The sequence below is a fragment of the Lolium rigidum genome, chromosome 1, assembly GCF_022539505.1.
Source record: "Lolium rigidum isolate FL_2022 chromosome 1, APGP_CSIRO_Lrig_0.1, whole genome shotgun sequence".
NCBI lineage: Eukaryota > Viridiplantae > Streptophyta > Magnoliopsida > Poales > Poaceae > Lolium > Lolium rigidum.
In genome coordinates this window covers 282,874,128-282,880,488 of record NC_061508.1, presented here as the reverse complement: position 1 = coordinate 282,880,488, position 6,361 = coordinate 282,874,128, and the positions used below count along the sequence as shown (strand labels likewise).

General features: G+C 43.4%; 1 pseudogene; it reads left to right on the top strand.

Annotated features, from left to right (window-relative positions):
• The first annotated feature begins 601 nt into the window (after window positions 1-601).
• LOC124694961 lies at window positions 602-6,091 on the top strand (annotated as a pseudogene).
• Window positions 6,092-6,361: the final 270 nt, after the last annotated feature.

Below are 6,361 nucleotides of genomic sequence, written 5' to 3'. Positions count from 1 at the left end.
AAGAATCTTTTTATAGTCCGGGTGTTGTCTTTTGTGGTGGTTTGAGTGTTGCTGTTGCGCGTATTTGGTCACCACGATATGGTCTTTTTTTTTCCTTTTTTTTTGGCTGTGTGTGATGTCTTAGGCATCTTGTTGGTCATAGTGTAATTGATATCTTCGCGATACTTATATATTTCCTTTGTCAAAAGAATAAGCATAGCCCTCTATACTAAAATAAAAAAAATTACATGTACATCTTCACGTGCTACCCACTCACAAAGTCGTTTCATGAAAAAATGACTAGCCATGTGGCGTATGTAAAAACTAAAAAGATAAAATTAGGTGCTAAAAAGGCTTATCACAAGATAAATTTTCTTTTTTTACAGACTACAAATTATTTTATTTTTTCACAAAATTTTACGAACACATATATTATGGAAATGTACATTATTTTTTTTGGTAAAGAAAGAATATGCACCAGGAGCTGAATTGAGTTTCCGCTTCTAGCTAGCCTACTTTATGTAATTTTATTGTCGATCAGTGAGCTGTCTACATCGGTTGCTGGATAGTATATTAGCAAGTCCAGCGCAGCACAACTTAAAATAATGGGCAAGTAGCTGGATCAGTTCTAATCTGGCTTGTTGACCTGCTGTCTATCTCTCATCTTTTGCAGCACAACATTGGCTTCTACTATCCCTCTTGCATCCTTTCCCCTTCGTCTGCGCCGGCTCCTAGAACGCTGCTTCTCAATTCCTCATCTGTGTAAGTTCACCCATATTCTCGTGTAGTTTTCATCTACAAATCAGGTTCCAGGGTTCTGCTTATCAATTCCATCTAACTGACTTATATCGTTTTCCACTCCAACAGGTTTTTCTTCCATTGCTATATTCACTGGTTGTTTCTACCTCAAGAAGCAATTTCATTGCTCGTCTACCATTTATTCAGGTCCACACAAGGAAAATTCAAAAAAAAAAAGAGCGAAAGGTATTCTTAATTTTTGCCATTTTCTACAGATCTGCTAGGTTGCAGTTGACTGATTTATTTCTTCATTTCCCACTCCAGCAGGTTTCATCCATTATTGACTCTAGGAACAATTCCAGTGCTCGTCCTTCAATTTATTCAGGCCATTCCACACAAAAAAAGATCGTAAAAACAAAGTGGAAATTTTGTCTTAATTGCTTGTTATCCTATTTTTCCATTCTGTACTTGTTCATCTCCATACTATGTGTGTCATCATTTAGTATCTTTCTGGATCGAGTCTGTTCTCTCTTTTTCTCTCTAGAAACACCTCTTAATCTCTCTTTCAGCCCTAGTCACCTTCATCTTAGAGCAGGAAACTCCCATAGTTTGTCTTTCTGCACCAAAGATCTGTCATCTGTGCATCCACAAAATAAAGATAACTCCCCTCCACATACACCAAAAAAGTAAGTACAGAAAACCTGCAATCTGATGGCGGCAGTGGCCTTAGCTGCCTTAAGATTGGCTTCATCTCCGGTCTTGATGAAGCTCCTTGCTAATGCTTCAACATTCCTTGGAGTGGATATGGCGCGTGAGCTCCATGAACTGGAGACCATTATGATGCCGCAGTTCGAGCTGGTGATTGAAGCAGCAGACAAGGGGAACCACAGGCTCAAGTTGGATAAATGGCTTCAGGAACTCAAAGAAGCCTTTTACCTGGCCGAGGACTTGATGGAGGAGCATGAGTACAACCTCCTCAAGCGCAAAGCAAAAGGGAAGGATTCCCTGCCGGCCGATGCCTCCTCCATCAGCAACACTCTAATGAACCCTCTGCGTGCTGCATCGAGCAGGCTCTCCAATCTGAGCTCAGAAAACAGAAATCTAATTAGCCAGCTGAAACAACTGAAGGCTACCCTGGCGAAAGCCAAGGACTTCCGTGAACTGCTCTGCTTACCAGCTGGTTCTAAAATTGCAGGGAGCCCCACCGTACCATCAGCTTCTGCTGTTCCCGAGGCTACATCACTGCTACCTCTGAAAGTGATTGGCCGTGACAAGGATTGCGATTGTATAGTAGATCGTCTTACCAAGACAACTGGTACTGTAGCTAGTACAGCTATGTTCTCGGGTTTGGCCATTGTTGGAGTTGGAGGTATGGGAAAGTCCACATTGGCACAGCTTGTTTACAATGACAAGAGGGTAAAAGAATATTTTTATATGACAATGTGGGTAAGCATCTCACGCAAACTTGACGTCCGTCGTCATACGCGTGAGATCATTGAGTCCGCCTCACAGGGTGAATGCCCACGCATTGATAACCTTGATACTCTGCAGCGCAAGTTGACAAACATACTGCAGGAATCAGGGAAAATTCCTGCTTGTGTTGGATGATGTCTGGTTTGAACCTGGCATGGAGACGGAATGGGAGCAACTGTTAGCTCCTCTTGTTTCCCAACAGACGGGAAGCAAAGTTTTGTTAACTTCTCGACGGCATACATTTCCAGCTGCTCTTTGCTGTGAAGATGTGTTTCCACTAGAAAACATGGAAGATACTCAGTTCTTGGCACTCTTCAAACACTATGCGTTCTCCGGAACAGAAAACAGAGATCCGCTATTGCGGGAAAGGCTCGAAGATTTTGCAGAGAAGATTGCCAAAAGGCTTGGGCAATCCCCTTTGGCGGCAAAAGTTGTGGGTTCCCGGTTGAAAGGGAAAACGCATATCACTGCATGGAAGGATGCTCTAACTATAAAGATTGACAAATTAAGTGTTCCCATGAAAGCTCTGTTATGGAGTTATGAGAAGTTAGATCCATGCCTTCAGAGGTGCTTCCTATATTGCAGCTTATTTCCGAAAGGCCATAATTATGTTATTGATGAGTTGGTTCATCTTTGGATGGGAGAGGGCCTTTTTGACTCATCTAACCCAAACAATAGAGTGGACGATATTGGGAGGGATTGCTTCAATGAGATGATCTCTGTTTCCTTCTTTCAACCAGTCTATGATAAATACATTCGCTACTATGTTATGCATGATCTCCTTCATGATCTGGCGGAATCACTCTCTAAAGAAGACTACTTCAGATTGGAAGATGATAAGTTGACAGAAATACCCTACACTGTTCGACATCTATCTGTTCGTGTTGATAGTATAAAGCAACAAAGGCAAAGTATCAGCAAGCTACATCATTTACGCACTTTTATCTGCATAGACCCCCTAATGGATGATGTAAGTGACCTTTTCAATCAGATAATACAGAGCATGAAGAAGTTGCGTGTACTATGTTTGTCATCTTACAGCAGTAGTAAGTTGCCAGAATCTGTTGGTGAGTTGAAGCATCTTCGGTACTTGAACATCATTAGAACACTGATTACTGAATTACCAAGATCTCTATGTACTCTTTACCACTTGCAGTTTCTTCGGTTAAATGGCCAAGTTGAGAGCTTGCCTAAGAAACTCTGCAATTTGAGGAAGTTACGGCATCTTGAACGGCATGATGATCGAGTATACAGGCCATACAGGCAAGCACTGCCTCAAATTCCTAACATTGGCAAGCTAACTTCGCTTCAACAACTCGAGGAATTTTCTGTGCAAAAGAAAAAGGGATATGAGTTGCAACAACTGAGGGACATGAACAAGATTTGTGGCAGTTTAACTGTCAAAAATCTTGAGAATGTCGCTGGGAAGGATCAGGCCTTGGAGTCGAAGCTGCACCAGAAAATTCATCTTGACAACTTGAAACTTGTCTGGAGTTGCAAGAATAAAACGAATTCAGAAGATAATTTACATTTGGAGATTTTAGAAGGCCTAATGCCACCGCCTCAACTTGGAGGCCTTACAGTTGATGGTTATAAATCATCCAAATATCCGGTCTGGTTACTTGATGGTTCATATTTTGAGAATTTGTATTCTTTAAGCTTTGTTAATTGCTGTGCATTACAAAGCCTGCCATCCAATACTGAGCTATTTGGGAATTGCACTTCACTTTCCCTCTGCAATGTGCCAAACCTGAAGACATTATCTTGTCTTCCCCAAGGACTTGAATCTTTAGAAGTAGAAAAATGCCCACTGCTTATATTTATTTCCAACGATGAGCTGGGACATTATGATCAGAGAGAGAATATCATGAGGACAGACCACTTGGCATCACAACTTCGTTTAATCTGGGAGGTGGATTCAGGATCAGACATTAGGAGTGTTCTCTCGTCGGAACATTCATTTCTAAAGAAGTTGGTGATATTGATGCATGCTGACGTGTCACATGTTGAAAACCTTGGAAGTGCTCTAGAAAGAGATAAAGGTGAACCATTGGTTAAAGAGGATATCATCAAGGCATGGATATACTGTCACGAGCAGAGGATGGGACTCGTGCATGGAAAGAGCATTATTGGGCTGCCACTGGTTCCACCATCAGATCTTAGTAAACTATATCTTTCATCATGTAGTATTACAGATGAAGCTTTAGCTATTTGCCTTGATGGCCTGGTTTCACTGAGAGTATTGTCCTTACATGAGATTATGACTTTAACTACACTTCCTTCGGAAGAGGTACTCCAACATTTGACAAAACTTGACATCTTGGTCCTCAGATCTTGCTGGTGTCTCAGGTCATTGGGGGGCTTAAGAGGTGCTACCTCTCTTTCAAGAGTTAAATTGTATTCCTGCCCTTCTTTAGAATTATCATGTGGATCAGAATGTTTGCCATCATCCCTTAAGAGCCTCAGCGTATCCTATTGCATGCTCACAGCTGACTTCCTCTGTACTGACTGGCCACACATGGAACAAATCGTCATAATCAAGTGCAGAAGCACCGCATGCTTGTCATTTGGCAGTCTTACCTCTGTTAAGAGATTCTCACTCTATCACTTACCGGATTTATGTACGCTGGAAGGATTGTCTTTGCTGCAACTTGAAGGGTTACATTTGATTGATGTTCCAAAACTCACCCCCGAGTGTATGTCACAGTTTCGTGCCCAGGTAGCACTCTATGTTAGCAGTACCATAATACTCAACAACATGCTCCCGGCTGAAGGTTTCACAGTTCCAGCATTTCTCTCTGTGGAAGGTTGCCGCGAACCATTCATTTCATTCGACGAATCCACAAATTTCACATCTGTCAAAAGGCTGAGATTCTGTAATTGTCAAATGACTTCCCTGCCAGCAAATCTGAACTGCTTCTTTAATCTGAAGAATCTCGACATCTACGACTGCCCTAACATGACATCTTTACCAGATCTGCCATCCTCCCTCCAACACATATGTGTACGGGGTTGTGAACTCTTGAATCAAAGCTGCCGGGCACCTGATGGAGAAAGTTGGCCAAAGATCGCGCATATCCGCTGGAAGGAATTTAGTTGAAGCGTGACACTTACTACAAACAAATGGAAAGGTAAAGCTCCCATCGGCCACGTTGGAACTCCAAGAGGTACATAACCTTTCATAATAGTATATGCATTTCATTATTCGGAAAATCTATCTTTTGGCTCACCACAAAATTTTCTTATATCGTGTGTTCAGCGCGTGGACCGTGAGATCGTCATCGTGACCAGCAATCTCGCGTCCCACGCGGTAGGTCTTCAGTCTCTTCGGCAGAGACTCTGCCTCGCTGGCCGACGGCGTCGATTCTCCCTCGCCGGCGTCCTCCCCTTCAGCCCGCCCCCCTTCGACGACCTCGCCTCCTTTACTATCCCGCGGTGCTCCGGCTACTTGGGGTGTGGTGCTGCTGCTGGCCTAGTCTGGCCGTGGCCTCCTGCACCATGGTGCGGTGGTAGGCTGTGGATGACCCCTCTGCTTCGACTACGACATCTACAGCTTCCTCCTCGGTGAGCTACCTTTCTCCCTTGCTCTCTCATGCTCCTCATGATCTGGCCACTGTGTCGTGGCTAATTCTAGGGTTAGGACTCTGCTGATGGTCTTGTGTTCATCCAATTTTATGTGTAGGAGGATATGGTCTGTTGCTATTCTGTAGATCAGGTTCAGTGGTAGTGGATTTAGGTCTCCTGACCATGTGAATCTGGTCATTGTGATGATCTGATCCAATTTGGTTGTGTTAGCTGTTTAGTGTGGATGCGGTGTTTGCTGTTTTTGTTAGATGTTGTACGCTTTGCGGTTTATGTATGGGGTCTCATGTAGTTCCCTGGCTGTAAATTTGGTGGTGCCGTTGCAGGGGATGTGCAGCGACGGGCATGGGGCATGTTTACTTGATTTTCCGTTCTGGTGGAGGACAGGCGAGTGTTCTCTCCCTGTAGCAGAATGTTTTGGAGGCCGGTACTGGTTGTAATTTCCGTTGGCTTCTGCTAAAAACCGTGTGCATACTAGCAAGCAGAAGAGTTTTTCCGGAGCCAGCCCCGGCTGCGCGAAGTTTCTAGCTAGTTCTTCTACCCCTCCTCTCAGTCTATAAAATAACGTTGATAGTTAGGTCTTCAGTTT